The 17,414-nt window shown below is 46.6% G+C and overlaps 1 protein-coding gene across 12 annotated transcripts in view; it reads left to right on the top strand.

The window, feature by feature from the left end:
- The window catches only part of Anks1a (ankyrin repeat and sterile alpha motif domain containing 1A), a 185,550-nt gene that overhangs the window by 59,762 nt on the left and 108,374 nt on the right, over positions 1 to 17,414 (top strand). The window lies entirely within an intron of this gene.

Genomic DNA, 17,414 nt, shown 5'->3' with positions numbered 1-17,414 from the left:
GTCTGAGCCTTGGAATTAAAGGCATGAACCACTGCATCTGACATAATGCAGATCCTTATTTTACTATCTGATATGAACATGAAAAGTAGAGTTGATACAGATCAGGTGTCTACCGTCACAGGCTAGTATGTAGCAGACCGTTAGGTCATTAGGTGACAGGGCTTCCCTCTCCTCCTGGCTGTGTGAAGCCTTATTTCTACTCATGGTAGCTAGTTGCCTCTTCACCTGTAAATTTAAAATCTGCGGAGTAAAAAGCTGTTTGTGGGGACTCATCTCCTCGGAAAACGGCTTCCTCTGCAGCCTGCGATGAGATCTCTTACCCAGCCCAGCTGGGAGATGTCACACCACTAGGCGCGGCTTAAAAGGCCCGGTGTGCACCCAGAGTCTCGGCCACGTGGAGCGAGGACTGACTTCATGAAGACTCCAAGGGTAAGGTACTGGGCTCCTTTTGTGGAAGCTAGTGAAAGAATTTGACAAATAGAACAGATTTGGAACATTAATTAAATACAGATTCTAGAGTTCCTGAGACAGGCTATGGGATTAAGTTAAATTTAAACACATTATAAATAGAAACAAAGAAAGTGAGAGAAATCTGGACTTAGTTAAAGCCAAATTGGTTTTTGTTGTTCCAAAGTAATTTGCCTTGTTCAGCTATTTTTACTAACGGAAGTCACAACTAAATGGCTTACTAAATTACAGAAAAATAACTTCTTGAAAAATTAGTTTAAACAGAAGAGCTTAAGGCAGCAAAATTTGATCTATATAACCTGTGCAGGCACATTTTCAGAAGTAATCACCATGTTTCTTTCCCAAACTGGATGTAACTTTTAGCAGGGAAATAACCTGATTGGGGAAGTAGCCTTGGCTACCTAGTGGCGACCAGGCAGCAGAGAAAGGCTCTGGGAAGGGGTGGTGGAGCCTGGACGGTGCTGGGATAGATGGATCCTTGTTGCTTGAAAGGCTGAGTAGCTTTTCTGTAGTGTAGCTAGGGATCTGTGTGCCAAACCTGCTAGGCTGAGCATCTGAGGAGACAACTGTATCTAGAAAATGTTCCTTGCTGCTCACAGATAGTTTAGATAACTTTGGAGGTGATTTATGGGTAAAGTGGTGACTTTGAAAATGCAAAAGAGATAGATCCAAAAGCTGTCTCAGGACCTAAAGTATCTGGAGTTTGGGTACCCCTGTTGACCCACCACTTACCCCCCCCCAACCCTCAGCTGTACGTCAGCTGTAAGTGCAGTTCCTATAGGGCTTCTCAATCCAACAGCCTTTGAACTCACTGACACATTTGCTTGCCTCCCCTGGCACTGGGTACTGCAGTCACTTAGAGCAGGTTTGTTCATGGCCTCTGTGATTTAAGAGTGCCTTTCAGAAGGAAGGGGTGTAATTGATATTCACTCTTCAGAGGTTGAAAAATCAAAGACCACGGGAGGCTTTTATAAAGGTGTAGAAATAAATGTTCCCTTGAACCCTTTTCTATATATATTCTCCCATGCATCTCATAACTAGAAGCCCACCTCTCTCTTAATAGTCCTTGTTTCTCTCTTTTGAAAAGAAAAGGTAAGAGAGAGAGAGAAAGAGAGAGAGAGAGAGTGAGAGAGAGAGAGAGAGTGTGTGTGTGTGTGTGTGTGTGCCAGCCTTCATGTTTTAGTGAGAGAGAGAGAGAGAGAGAGAGAGAGAGAGAGTGTGTGTGTGTGTGTGTAAGAAAAATTAATTCTGATGCTTTCTGAAAGAGATTTTATCCAGAACTGTTGCAATAAGGATATGCAGTAGGAGAGATTGGGCTTCACTGTAAATACAGCAGACACAAATGGACATTTATAGCTGGCAAGCAGGGTGGAAGGCAGTGGAAAAATCTGTAGAGAGGTATCCAGGGTCAGGGGATTCTTGCTGAGATAGGGCAAGGACTGAGATAATCCAGGTGGAGGGACTAGAGCTTGATCAGATATCAGGGGTCGGGAACTGTTAAACTTACTTAGTAGGATTCTTTCTAAACCTGAGTTGAACAGGCCAATGGGGCCAAGGTCAAGACCTAGTGGAACAAAGGGCTCTAAGGAGCCTGACTGAAGTTTGGTCAGGAGAGTCCACAGTGCGTGTTTTATTACAGAATAATACATATCTTACCCCAGAATCAACCAGAGCCAGCAGTGTGGTGTGCTAGTGTAAGCTTAGGACAACACTCTGTTCTTGGAGAATGAGGTCACTTTCTCCACAGTGGGTGCAGGTGCATCTCCCACCTCATCCGGCTGTGATGTCTCTTCCCTCAATGTCAGCACACACTGGTCTCATTCTTCAGGCTGTCTGGATACAGTGTTTACACAGAATTGTGAACTGAAGTCATTTAAAATATGAGCACTTATATTTCCAGTTGACAATTTTATTTTCACGTATATCACCCCATTTATCCATACATCTCTGAGAGTGGAAGAGGGCAGGGAGTGTCGCCATTTTACTTGGGGGACCTCAGTTATCTAGGTAAAAGTCACCTGACAGTTGACCAGAGACTCTACAGCTGTTAAGTCCAGGATTCACTCTTGGCTCAGCTATGTATATGAAAAATAACTTTAGACCTTTGGCTTTCACTTGCCCGTTAGCCACATTCACAGTGCCACTTTTGTCTATGGCACTTTGGGACATCCATGAAATACCTGCAGTGTCTGAAGGATCTCTCCGATAACAGTTTTTGGCGTGCTGATCCTGTTTGCATGTATCACTTCTATTTTGAAATTTTTTGTCATTTTAATTTCCTCCAAACAAGATTATCAACTTAATACCTTAAGATTAAACAGATTCAAGTTATATCATTCATTTTAATGTTACTACTTTTTATAGTTACCTTAAGTGAGGAAGTTTGTCAGCTAGTTGGATTTCTGGAAATGTTAGCGAGTCTTCAGCCAGCCCACTCTCCTTGCTCTCTGGAATCCAGTCCCTGCTAGAACACTGTGGCTGCCAGCCTCAGCACTCTGTTGCTTTCCTGTGACCCTGGAGAGAAAAAAAAGGAACAGGACAGGATGGCCGATGAGGAGTGAGGGATGCAAGGCAGGACAGGAAGGAGAGAAGAAGCTGTGTGGCACACTGGTTTCGATTTTGGGATTCAACCCAGTGTCGCTCTTACAAGCTCTGTGATGCTGCGTAGGTAACTCACCTCTCCACATGTCATCTTTGGGGTTCCCTTACATTCTTGTGAAAAGTAAGCAGTGAGTCATTTAAATAAACAGTCAGGCTTGGTGCTACTTATCTGTCATTCCAGCTACCAAGATGCAGAAGCAGGATGGTCATGTGAGCCCAGGAGTTCAAGAACTACCTGGATCCTGCTGCTCAACCCCACCTATCAAAACCAGAACAGAGCAACTGGAGAACTGGACATGGCAGGATCTGATTGTAAATCTCAACACTTGAAAGGTGGAGGCAGGAGGACCAGGAGTTCAAAGCCATTTTTGACTACACAGTGGGTTAGAGGCCGGCATGGGGTATATCAGATCTTATTTCAGAAAACCAAGAATAGACAAACAAGAGAATAGCAGACCCTTTCATCCAGTCAGGGTGTTACTGTGTAGTACCAAGCACTTGATGTTAGCTGTCTTTTCTAGACAGAAGTTGCAGCATCCTAAAAACGGAGTGGGAATCAAGTCTGGGCGAGTGAACATACACTGTGTAGTCCAGACCAGTGCTGCCCATCAAGCTGGAGTGACAGATTTAAGCCAAGATTTAGGATCACCTCAGGGCTCAGCGGAAGAATCTGTGCCCCCAAGCAGGTGGCTGAGTCACCTGTCCTTCCTGCTTCAGCCCATTGGACTTTCACCAAGGCAGAGCAAATCATTCTTAAAACTCTTAGAAAGGAAGATGGGCAATTACTGACTCAGAAGAAATAACTTTTTCTTTCTAGGTAGCTCCACAGAATGTTAGGAGTCTGCACATGTATTTAGTAAAATGTGTGCGATACTATTTACCCAAAATTAACTTAGAAGGAGGGTATTTGAGTTCTTATAAGTAGTTTATGTCCTCTAAGATTTTGTGTGTGCTAGGTGTGTAGTGTAGATGCATGTGGGTATGCACCTGTTTGTACATGTGCAGAGACCACAAGAGGACGTTGGGGTCTTGCACTTCTCCCTCTGCCTGTTCATTTGTGATCTTTCGTTGAATCTGGAGCCAGACTGGTGACCAACAAGCCAGTGGTCCTCCTGTCTCTGCCTCCTACTATGCTGGGTTCAGGCACATGTGCAGCCACACCCAGCTCTTTACATGGGATCCTAACTCGGGTCTTCATGCTCACAGAAGAGCACACTCTCTCACCCACTCAGCTATCTCTCTAGGCTCCAAGCATTGCTTTGTCATCCCTTTCCTAAACAGCTCAGCTGTTGTTTTTCGTGAGAAGGTGGCTGGGTGCATGTCTAGCTGGCAGTGCCATTACACCGGTGAACACAGCTGCCCTGGATTGCTTGGGGTCTACTGAGGGAGACGACCCAATGATGACAGATAGCTCTGAAGTGAAATGGTCTGCCTGGCCAGAGAAAGCAGGAAGGAGCTTCCTGAGGAGGCGCTTGCCCTATTCAAAGCTGGATAGGAGCTGAAGAGGCAGGAGGAAAGCTGGGTTTGTGTGATGAGTACAGAAGGCAGCTGGGAGGCGTCTGTTGAGGGGTCATGTTGACTATGCACCCTCTTGCCTTGTCCCCTTGTCTCCTTCGCTAGTGAAATCCTTCTCATCCATGGCATCTCTTGTCCCATAGGATTGTAGGTCTCACATTGGTGAGGTTCGTATTTCTTTTAAGGTGGGGGACCTGGGATCTTTTAAAATCGTACCTCTGGAGCAGCACAGTAGCCTTTCCCCATCCTTGCCTCCCCAAATGCCACACACTCAGCACAAGGCAGGGGCAGCTCCTGCTGTCTTAGAGAGCACGCAGGGTGGCACTGTCCACTCAGTAAGGGACGAAGCTGGAGGAGTTACATGAATTGAACCCCTGGGGACCATTCTGCAGTTGAGAAGGAGCTGCCTGGAGGGCTCTGGGGTTGCTGAGGGGTATTCAATCTAATCAGAGATGCTTGAGCCAAATAATGGTGAGAACCAGCGGGGATGCAGCTGGGAAGCCATTCTGTTCACTTAGAATCCTCGCAGATAGGTCTTAACAGCCACGGCCTTCAAGATGCTTCTTCCTGTGGGTAGGTGCCCTGGCTGTGTCTGCATTGGAACAGTGGCTCCCTTTCCATCACCAGTGTGAACAGGGCACACTGCCTCACTTCCCGGACCTCAGAGGCCAAGAATAGCAGCCCCGAGCTAGTGCACCAGGCGTCCCAGGGCCTCCTGCGAATGATTTGTGGGTGTAACCAGTGTGTCTGTCTGGGAGGTCGCCACCCTCTGCTGAGAGTACTTCACTGGCTTCCTGGAGCCTGGAGTCCTGCTGCCTCCTCCTAGCTGGGTGTGGACTGTGCCTGTGCACAGGTGGAGTGGGGCATTGCCTTTTTCTATGGTGGGAAAAGCCCTTCAGTGCTGCAACTGTCTGTCGCATAGATAACCTGTGACAGAACTCCTAGGTGACCAAATTTTTGCATTCAGAGGACTCTTTCAACTGGGCAGGTACCCTAAGAGGCCCCCATCCTCCGTGACTGATCCTATCTGGAGCAGTGCCCACTGCCCACTCGGGTCTTCCTGCTAGCCTTTCCTCCACATTGGTGGTTATTACTGTCATGATCATGTCCCTCCCTCTCTTCCTCCATTTCACCCTCCATTGTATGCACTTGTGTCTTTATCACTCCTCCTCACTGAACCTGGAGTTCACTCATTGCCCTAGACTAACTGGCCAGCAAGCCCCAAGGATCCTCCTGCCTCTCGCTCCCTGTACTAAGATCTAGGCGTGTGCCACCACACTTGGCTTTCACCTGGGTGCTCAGGTCCTCGGGTAAACATTTTACTGCCTGTGTCATCTCTCCAACTCTATTTTTAAAATTTGGGCGTCATCTGGTAGTCTTGGTTGTTGAAGAGGAGCTGTAGCTTTTCCCCACTTGCCTGTGTCCTGCAAAGGTTGTGTTGGTGTTCATAGCTTATGTTGATGAGGCTGTCAGCATGGTTCACTGCTGATCTAATTAGGACACAAGAATTTGACGTTTTTCTTCTATAATTTATTAATGAGCTCTTGGTTTTCTGAGTTTTCTTTTTCCAACTCACTTTTCCAAAACTACAGCCATACATCTGAAATCTCTTAAAGATTCTTTTCCATGTTCTAGGCAGGCGTTTAAGTTGATGGTGTCACCTCCACTGTCTCCTGCCACACCCGCAGGCAATCTCTGTCCTTAGGCATGGTTCCTCTGGCTAATCTTGAGGTCTGCTGTGGAGCTGAGTCTTGGGCCTCATTTCCTGTATGCCCATCTTCCCATTCTCGTTTGTTTGCTAAAGCACATCTTTCAGTTCACCTCCTGGAGAGAAGCGGGTATGGGAGGTAAAATGTGAGGTCTTGAAATGTCTAAAAATTCTGCTGTCATTTTTAAGACTTGACTGATAGTGTGTCTGTTGAAGAGTTCTAGGTTGGAAATCATTTCACCTCCAAAGCTAGGAGGCTTGTTCTTGGTTTCAGGCCTTCCAGAGATGCTCCCAAGAGATCAGATGCACCTCAGTCCTGTATGAATGACTTTTACCTCTAGAATCACGGTTCTCTTGGCCTCATGCATGAGCCTTGAGGAGGGTGGGGTGTGTGCATGTTGCTGGGATTGAATCCAGAGTCTCCAGCATGCTAAACAAGCCCCCCACCACTGAGCCACAACCCAACCCCTTCCCTTTCTTAGAACTTGCTATGTAGACCAGGCTGGCCTGGAACTCACAGAGGTCCCCTGCCTCTGCCTCCCAAGCACCTGGACTAAAGGTGTGTGCCACCACTCTATTTTCCTTTTTTGTATTTGCCTGCTGTGTTCCTGCCTGATGAATTTTTGTTTTTGAGGGTTATTGATTCCTTTGTGCTGAGTCATTTTCCCCCATGGTTGGTGCTGTTTCTCTACAGTGAAGGCTTTTCTTAGTGTTAGGGATCCCTGGATGCCATCTGTACTTGTGTAGGCATGAGACTGAGAAGCTGATTGGATGCTGTCTGTAGAGGCAGGACGAGTGTGTCAAGGACGGGCTCTGCATGATATGGGTGGGGAGTCCCCACATCTGTATCTATTGACCTTTACCGGGGGTCTTTTGGTGTCTACTGACCTTTACCATGGGGTCTTTTGGTGTCTCTAGGAAAGAGTCCTGCAGCTTCCTGTTTGGGGTTGCAGAAGACTTGCCCTGGGGAGATGCTCCGAGGGTGAAGTGCTTGCTTTGCAAGCATGAGGCCCTGCGTGTCATCCCCAGCACCACGTAAAAGCCCTGTACCTCTGTAATACTGGTGCTGGGGAACTGGAGACATGTGGGTCTTGGGGGCTTGCTGGTGTTGGAAATAAAATCTGGGGTCCAAGGACTATACAGATACCTCACAGAGAACCCACTAACAAAGCCAAAGTTACTTGGTAAGGCAGCTTTCACTTTTGCAGAAGGGTGTGTTGCCTCATTCAGGTAGTGCGTTGGGAGGAAGACTCTTGTTCCCATTGGTGAGGTCCAACCGCACAGTTTTCCCAGTTGGCTGGTTTTAAAAGAATCAGTGCAAAGGGAATGTAGGAAAGGAGAGGAGTCACTGCTGAGGGCCCATCATTCTGGGAGTGTGCAGGGAGATTACCAACGACCATTAGGAAGGTTACATTCCAGTGATCATTCTTTTGATAGAAAAGATTTGAATTCCTTGTAATTATTTCCCTCAATGACCAAACCAGCCTGGCTGAACTGGGGGCGCCAGGTTAAGTAAGAGGCCGTCTCAAAGAGATAAGGGGAGAGCAGTACAGGAAGATGCCCGATGTTGACTTCTGGTCTCCACACATGTACTGGGTACACACACCTGACCTTTGGCCTCCACACATGTACACAGGCACACACACCTGACCTCTGGCCGTCACACATATACACCTGACCTCTGGCCTCCACACATGTACTCGGGTACACGCACCTGACCTCTGGCTTCCACACATGAACTTGGGTACATGTGCCTATGCATGCACACACCAGAGAAAGACTTTCTTCAGTACCCTCTCCTGTCCCCTCTCTCTCTCTTCATCCCCTCCTTCCTTCCTTCTTTCTTTTTTGCTGTACTGATGATTAAACTGAGGGCCTTATACATGGCAGGCAAGCACTCTAACACTGAGCTAGATCCTTAGCCTTTTTTTTTCCTTTTCTGAGATGTGGTCTCACTAAGCTGCCTAGGCTGACCTTGAACTCACTCTCTCAGACAGGCCTTGAACTTGTGATCCTCCTGCCATAGCCTCCCATGTAGCTGGGATTACTGACCAGTGCCACCACTGGACTATCTTCAGTTGTCTGCTGTACCGTCCTGTCCTGCATAGGTGGAGGATGTGACAGCTGAGCCTAAGTCTGTCACCTCAACCAGAGTGGATTAAGCCCGGGCTTTCAGCCCTTCTCCTTGCCCTCCTGGGCCTGGTGCCTCTGGTGCCTTTCCAGGGCAGGGTGTGGCCTTGCCACAGCAGGGACCTCAGACCTCAGGGATTTGTTTTTTCAACTCTGATGGTTTATCTGCTTTATGCCTTCAAGCTGATGTTGAGTTCTGTTCGCTATTATCTTCACTCCTGTTCCTTTTGTTTTTATTCTCATTTTAATAGGTTTTAGGAAGGAGCAGAAGTAAAAATGCATGTTCTCTTTCCCCAGTTCTCTGAACCCTTTAGCACTGTTGTGGGGCTGTGACTGTTGCACATCCTGAGTGGTAGTGGTCAGAGGTTACAAGCTGCTCTATGAGTGGAGATAAGCTCACAGGCTCCTTGTAGCTCTGCTCTTACTCAAGCATTACACACATAGGACACATCTTAGTAAGACTATGTCAGATTCGTTTGAGTAAGCTGGAGTTCCCTCTGCATTGGCCTTGCTCCAGACAGTTGCTTTGTTGCATTGAGAAACTGCCAGCATGTGAGGAGGCCCAGAGGCAAACCCCACTTCACTAGGATAACCCAAAGAAGACCAACCAAAGAAGGAAAATGCTGAGGGATAAGCTCCTGTTTAGACCCTGCAGCTTGATGAGGACTCGAGGAGGGGTTGCCGGGCGCTTGGACCTTCCTCCCCTCAGGTTCACTGCCATTACTCCCATCTTTTCAGGAGCACGGCTGGGAAGGCCTCCTCTTGACCTCATGCTTTCAGAATGTTTGACCCTCTGAGAACTAATGGAGGACACCCACGGAATTGAAGTTGCTTTCGCCCAAATTTTAAGGTCAAGGGTATGGAGAGACTAAAAGTAGCGTGGGCTAGAAGTCAGGTGGGATTTTCTCCAGCTATCACTTATTTCACTGTGTGATTGCCAGCAGGTCATCTGAACTTCAGTTTCCTACCTGGAAAATCGAAACAGCCTCGTCACTTTAACAGCCGGGTCAGTTTCTTACTCTGTAGTGTTACTGTTTTTAAACTGCTTGACTTATAACAGTGATACTCCAGATGTCTTGTTTACCACACGTGGGAGTCAAAGTCACGTCAGATCCCCTCCTTTCTCTCACTATCCAATGGCCTGCATCTGTGTTCACAGAACATAGTGCCCTGCTTTTCTTCAGAGTTTGCACGCTGTCCACAGAATTGCCTATACCTCACAGCCAGCCCCTCCCTACATCCAGCCACCAGCTTCTATTTCTTTTTTGTCTTTTTTGTGAGAGGGTCAACTGGCCTAGAACTTACTATGTAGACCAGGCTAGCCTTGAACTCACAGAGATCTGCCTGCCTCTGCCTCCCGAGTACTGGGATTAAAGACCGGCACCACCACGCCTGGCTGAACTTTTTCTTTTTACTTTGCCCTCCTTTCTTCAAATCCTCACCTTTTGCCTAAACCACCCAAACCCCCATGGTGTAGCCACATACCCTTAGGTGATTATCTCTGCAGTCCTCAAAACCTGTAATGCCAAGACCCTATTTCAAAGGAAAAAAATTGCATGTATGGTTTGTGCCTTGCTCGCAGTAGGAGAAGCTCATGCGGATTCTGAGGGAGGAGTGGAGTATCTCTATCCCTTTCCACTTTATTTTTTTAATTAAAAAATTATTTATTATTTTTATTTTATGTGTATGCATGTATTGCCTACATGCAATATTTTTAATACTTTGTTATTTTTATTTTATGTGTCTGTATTGCCTGTATGTATGTGAGTGCACCCATGTCATGTAGTGCCACGGAAGTCAGGAGAGGGCTTCAGATTCCTCTGGAACTGCAGTTAAGGACGGTTCGTAGTCTCCATGTGGTTGCTGGGAATCAAACCTGGGTCCTCTGCAATAGCAGTGTTCTCAACTGCTGAGCCATCTCTCTAGCCCCTCCACTTTATTTTTTTTAAGTTTTTCATTTATTTGTATATGTGTGTTTGCACACATGTATGTAAGTCCGTGCATCTGTGTGTGTATAGAGGTCAGAAGAGGCTATCAGATCCCTCAAGCTGGAGTTACAGATGTCCACAGGATGCCTGGCTTATCACACAGGCACTGGGTTCTGAACTCTGGTCCTCATAATTATGCAGGAAGTGCTGCTCTTAACCACTGAGCCATCTTCCTAGCCCTTCCACTTTATTTTTGAGACGCTGTCTCTCAGTGAACCTGACACTTGCAGCTTTTCCTGGACTAGCTGGCCATGTGCTCTGGGGGTCCTCCCTAAAAGCTGGGGTTACAAGATCACTCAGCCATGGCTGGTTTTTACATGGGTGCTGGGGATTTGAACTCGGGTCTTCCTGCTTTCACAGCAAATGTTCTTACCACTGAGCCATCTCCACAGCCAGCACAGTGATTTTTTTTTTAAAGTTCTGATCAATGTCAGGTCATCACAGCAGTTTGATGAATAAGACCTAAGACAACTGACCTTATGAGGGCCCTGCTTCCCGCTGCCAACATGGAGTCATTCCCTGGTTGCAGCTCTTCGGGGACACACAGGACTCTCTGCCTAGCCTTCCTGCCTCTTCCTCCTTGCTTTCCCATCCTTCCATCTCAGGGCTGCAGGTGCGCACAGGGACCTGCCATGCCCCACAAGGTTAAGATGCCCTAGAGGACCTGGACTTTGAGTCGCTGCTTTGTTGCTGTTGCCGGGACGATTCCTCCAAGGCACAAAGGCTCGGCTCTAACGTCTTTTGTAAAGCCTCCCTGTTCCTATTTCCCCATGAGCCATGCTGTGCTTCCATCTGAAGCCTTAACTCACTCCACTGTGTCTATGTAAGGTAGGCATTCTGTAGTCAGGTAAGCACATGACACTTGTCACAGCCAGAGCCGCAGGACGCAGATGAAGGTCGGGGGGTGCTTTGAGTCCAACTTTGAGTTCTGCCTCTGTATTTATGTAAAGACATCTCAAATGTCATGTTGTTGCCATTTTAATGGATAAAAATATAAGTAGATTTGCTGTACTGCATAGAAACCACAGTGTTGATTCAGGATTGGCAGGAGGGAATTAATTGGTAAAAAGAGAATGTTAAAAGTTGTAAATTGGGGACTGGAGAGATGGCTTAAAGGCTAGTGCTGCTGCTCCTTCAGAGGACCCGAGTCTGGTTCCTAAAAGCCACAGTGGCCTGTAACTCCAGCGCCAGGGGACCTAATGTCTCTGGCCTCCAGACAATTGCTCTCACATGCACAAATCCATACACAGACATATACACTTTTTTTTTTAATTTACAAACTGGTGACCCAAAGGCAATTCCTTACCTAGTGCTGTGTTTTTGGAAGCATGAGGTTTGTGATGCAGATTGTGACTGAAGTGCTTAAAGAATCCATTGCTGGGAACTGGGCATGGCGGTGCTAGAGCAGGAGGCAGAGGCAGAATCTCTGTGAGTTCGAAGCCGGCTGTGGCTACAGGGAGACCCTGTCTCCAAAAAAAAAAAAAGAATCCCTGTTGAAGCCGGGGGCACAGTTGGTAGAGTGCTTACCTAGCATGCATGAAGTCCCGAGTTCAATCCCCAGTACCGCATATATCAGGCATGGAGATGTATGCCTGTAATGCCAGCATTCAAAAGGTGGAAGCAGGAGGATCAGAAGTTGAAAACTGCCATCAATGTATAGTGAGTTCAAGTCCAGCCTGGGATAGTTGAGACCCTGTCTCTAAATAAATAAATCAATAAAATAATAAAAAGTGGTTGCATGTGGAATGTTGTGGTAAACTGGAAGTGGATGATCTGAGCAGTGGGTAGAGGGAACTGTCAGCCAGCCAGGGCGGTCAGGAAGGGTGTTGTGGATGGGGACGTTTGAGTTAGGCCACTCACTGTGCTGGACACCATGGACCCTTTTTGCTGTTCTGCCTTCACAAAGATGAAATAAATTTACCCCCAATTTTTGGCTGAGTTTAGCTAGGTCTTGAAGACTGGGAAATTTATTTCTGAGCATTGGACTTGGGGTGGAGTCTGCTGTTACGGTTTAAGCTTGAGTCTGTGCCACCTCTTGCTTTGAAAGCGACCCCCCCACCCCCGCCTTTCCTTCCATATCGACTTCATCAGCACATAGTGGGGCCGCCTCTGAGGTGCCTGCTGTGTCCTACAGGCAGAGCCAAGTGCGTGTCTCCCCCTGGCTTTGCACTTGCTGCTGTCTCTCCTGTCTTCCCTTAAAGATCTCCATAGAGGTTTGTCCAGTTGGTCTGTAGAGTCCCACCACTGTCCCTCTTCACTCCTCCCTTGGCTCCTCTGGCATCTCTCACCTGCTGGGTGTCATCTTCAGCCCTTTATTTGCTCACTCTTCCTCCCCTCAGGGTTCAGGTGCCATGAAGGCAGAGACCTCCTGCCACCTTTCTAGTCCCTACAGCAGTGCCTTGAGTTAGGGGCACACTTCCCACACTGTTGAACATGGGCATGAGTAGCCCCCTGCCCAGGACCTCATTCATACCTGGCTCACTAGATGGGGTAGGCTGGGTAGGCTGTGTCACATGGGCTGCTCTTCACGTGGCCTCCAAGCCCAGCACAGTGCCTACAGTGAGATTCAAAGCATGGATCCTCTCCTGCCACATTCTCCCCTCGGTGGGGTCCGTAGAGTCGTCTGTGAATGTGGGTGCTTCCAAGATGTAGGGCAAGGCTGCTGCCACGGCGTGTAGAAGCAGTCGGGTGACTTTGGCACACCACAGGCCCTCAACCCTAATGCTGTGAAACTGGTTAAAACTTCTAGAAGTTTCCCTGAATAATACAAAGCCTGGGAGGCTATCACAGACCTTACAAATGCAGAGGCAGTAGTTTGGAGTGGTATACCTGCCACGTGGAAGAGGCAAGTTTTGAAGTCAGGCTGCTGACTACGGAGCGTAAACCCTGACCCTGAATGTTGCCGTGTGCGGAGCTGCAGAGATTAGTTTGTTTTGGAACCCCCAACCCCAACGTCCGATTCTCTTGGTGCATTGTACTCTGCTTATGTTTGTGGGTGAGCAGCCTTTCTGTACTCGCTGTTCAGAAAAGCCATAGGACTGTGCAGCGAGGGAGGAAGGCCAGGCTGGAAATAGCTCTTTTCTTGAGCTGCCAAAAAGGAAGAAACTTGGGTGGAGAGGATGTCACTGCTGTCCTGTCCAGAGCAAAATTCCAAACAGGGAGATGACAGGTCTCCATTTGCAGTTAGCATTTGCTTGATCTATTTCCCAGACCCCAGAATCTCTGGGTGTGCCTTGAGGAGAGGCCCGTCAGAGAAGGGATTGGGGAGGGCTGGGTATGTGCCTTTCCTGAACATGGTCCTGTCTAATTCATCTCTTCTAGTTTTGAGTTTAGTGTCAGCATAGGCTGTCCAAACACCATCGTCTCTAAGCAGTGAGGTGGTAGGAGATGAGATGTTCGTGGGCTTTTGCTAAAATAAAAAGCTACTTATTTGTTAGTTCAATTAAGAGATTGCTGACCCCTAATGTAAGGGAACCTGGTGCAGCTGCTGGTGCCCGTGTTGCCCCTCTTGCACCTGGGTGTTTACTGCCTGTTGTCATTCCAGTAAGACTGTAAAGCCCTTCCCTGGATGGGTGCCAGGAGCCCCATAAATGGGAGTTTTGCTCTTTCACTGACTTGGTTTGTGACTTGGAGCAAATACATTTTTTTTTTTAAATTTTAGTGGCTGTTTTATGACAGAATGCTGACTGTACACTTTGGTAATGTAAGTACTTGTTTCTCCTAAAGTTTCCAGATCTTCCTTCCTCCATCAAGTACAGTTAGATAAGATTTGGTTTGAAAATGTTACAGCAAGGTGTGAGACTCCTTGTTTGAAGGTGCCAAGGGGGTACAGGCTTCGTGGTGGAGGGGTGTCAGAATGCACGTCGGACTCACCAACTTCATCTTAGTTGGTGGTGAAAAGTAGCCTTGGAATCAGCATGCAAAGATCCCACTCTTTTATTTTTCATCTGACAAGTATTTGAGTGGGTGGATCATGTCTGATAGTGCTTTGGAATATGAGTGTTGCCGGATGATGAATCAAACTACCTGCTGCTAGTTACTGTTTATGTCCTTCTTCATGATGAGAACACTTCATACCTGCTTTCAGTGACTTTCTGGGATAGATACCTTGTTGTTAACTAGTCACCGGGCTGTCCAGTAGATCTAACTGCAATCTCAGGTTCTTTGAGCAGCACCTTTCCAGTTCTGGTTCCTGTTCTTTAATGCTCTGTGACTTTCACTTAAGATTCTTCATTGGAGTGATTCTGTATGGTGTTTGTCTGTGCCTGGCCTGTGCCACTCAGCGCAGTTCGTTTATATTGTCACAAATGACAGGATTTCCTTCTTTTTAAAGACCGACTAGCATTCCACAGTCTCTTTTCACTGATCTGTTAACTGCCATGCACGTTTATTCTGTGTCTTGGCACTGTGAATAATGCTGTACTGAGCACTGAGCACATGAATGTACTTGTCTCATACTCCACTCACTGCTGTTGCTAGATGTTACCTAGTAGTGGGATTGCTGGCTCATTAGTAGTTCTTATTGTTATTTATTTTGGGAAGAACCTCCACATTGTTTTCCACAATGACTGTAGAGATTGGTCCTTTTTCCATATTTTCAACACATCATCTTTCTTATAATGGCCATCCTGACAGACACAACATGCCACATTATGATTTTGATGTGCATTTCCTTAATGACTAAAGATGTTGAACATTTTTTCATTTACCTGTTGACCATCTGCCTGTCTTTTATAAAATATCCTTACAGGGCTGGAAAGATGGCTCAGTGGTTAAGAGCACTGGCTGTTCTTATAGAGGACCCGGGTTCAAATCCCAGTGCCCACATGGTGGCTAACAACCAACCATCTGTAACTCCAGTTCCAGGGGGTCTGACACCCCCTTCTGGCCTCTGCAGGCACTGCATGACACGGGAGCACTGACACACATGCAGGCATAACACTCATACACATACAATTTAAAATATGTATGTATCCTTACAGAGCCAGGCATGGTGGTGCATGCCTGTAATCCTAGCATTTGGGAGGTAGAAACAGGGTAATCAGGAGTTCAGGGGCACCCTTGGCTACATAGTAAGTTCATGGCCATTGTGGATTGCATAACACTCTGACTCACTAAAGAAATATGCCTTTATGTCCTTTGCCTATCTTTAAATTGGGTTGTTTTCTTGCAGTTGAGTTCATGTGTATTTTAGATGTCAACCTCTTCCCAGATGTGGCTTACGGGTGTTTTCCCCATTGCTTGGGTTCTTTCTCTGATGTTGGTCATCTTTGCTGTTCAAAATCTTTTGCTTAAAGTTTCCCTTAAGATTTAAAATCCAACATCTGCATGCTTACTAAAATAACCTGACACCTGTATTCAGCTGTTTATTATTAACACCTTGATGCATTTCCTGTTTTCCTTATATATAGGTTCTTTACCCCCTCCCCTTAAAAAATTGCTATATTAAAAGTACTACATGGACACAGTCTCACTTGCATGGTCTGAGCAGTGTGGGAGACCTCGGAGAAAACCCGGAAGTCTCCGTCCACCATTCTGCAGTGCCCCCAGTGCCCAGGTAACTTCTGGTGACAGTTCTTGATGAGCACTCTTCTACCACTGTCCGTTTACAGGCTGTTTGTGTCCGTGCATGCTTATAAAAAGGGGTGCATGCATCTTGCGTCTTACACAGTGATTTTTGTTTTTCACTTGCCAAAGTAACACACTGTGTCCGTGTCAAGACATAAGGTTTAGCTTTTCCTTACTGTTAATGACTGTGTAGTGTTTCAGTATGTGGCTATACCAGTATCTAACCACTTGCTTACTGATACACTTAAGCTTTGAGATCTTTACTCTCCTAGAGAAGCAGTCCTATGCAAGCACGTCTTTGTGCACATGTACAAATGTTTCTGTTGGATAGTTGCCTGGAAATGGAATTGCTGGCTCCAAGTAAATGCTATTTTGGTTTTGATGGATGCTGCCGAGTTATCTTCCCAAAGGAATTTACCAGCTTAAACTTACACCAGTGATGTTTAAGAGCGGTTGCTCTCATAAGCGCTTGATAATACCATTTTTTCATTTTTGTTGATTTGATAGGTGAGTAGTTTATATAATAGGTATAATTTGTATTATTTACCTTCTACTTTTTTTTTTTTTTGTTCTTTTTGAGACAGGGTCTCCCTGTAGCCCCAGCTGTCCTGGAACTCATTATGTAGACCAGGCTGGCCTTGAACTCACAGAGATCCACCTGCCTCTGCCTTCCAAGTGCTGGAACTACAGGCGTAGACCACCATACCTTCTACCTTTTAAGAATATCTTATAAGGGTGCTGGAGAGATGGCTTAGTGGTTAAGGGCACTGGCTCTTCTTCTAGAGGACCCAGGTTTGGTTCCTAACACCTACATGGCAGCTAACAACTGTCTATAACTCCTGTCCAGGCGATCTGATGCCCTTTCCTGACTTCTGTGGGCATTGCACACACATGGTGCACTTATATGCATACAGGCAAAATTCTCATACATGTATAATATAAATAAATAAATAAATAAATAAATAAATAAATAAATAAATAAATAAATAAAATATCTTAGGCCAGGCATGGTAGCACATGCCTTTAATTCCAGAGCTCTGGAGGCAGAGGCAGGCAGATCGAGGGCATCTTGATCTACAGGGAGACCCTGTCTCAAAAAGACCAAAAAAAAAAAAATTTTTTTTTTCCATAAAGGAGCTAGGGGGAGGTAGCCCAGGTTAGTAAAGTGTTTGCCATGCAGTCATGAGGACTGAAGTTTGATCCTCAGAACCCACCACATAGCTGGGTATTGTGGTGTGCACTTGTATTCCCAGTGGGTAGGGAGGCCAAGATGATGGGTCCCTGGGGATGCTGGCCAGCCAGTCTCGTTTAATTGACAAGCCCCAGATCCAGTAAGGGATCCTGTTCCAGCAGTCAAGGTGAACTACTCCAAGGAAAGACAGCTAGGGTTGATCGCTGGCCTCCATATACAGGTGCATGCACACCTGCAGCATAGA

This window comes from Nannospalax galili, unplaced genomic scaffold (assembly GCF_000622305.1).
Source record: "Nannospalax galili isolate Female #2095 unplaced genomic scaffold, S.galili_v1.0 scaffold538, whole genome shotgun sequence".
Classification (NCBI taxonomy): Eukaryota; Metazoa; Chordata; class Mammalia; order Rodentia; family Spalacidae; genus Nannospalax; species Nannospalax galili.
Note: the sequence above shows the minus strand (reverse complement) of the source record. Positions and strands in the feature narration are given on the sequence as shown.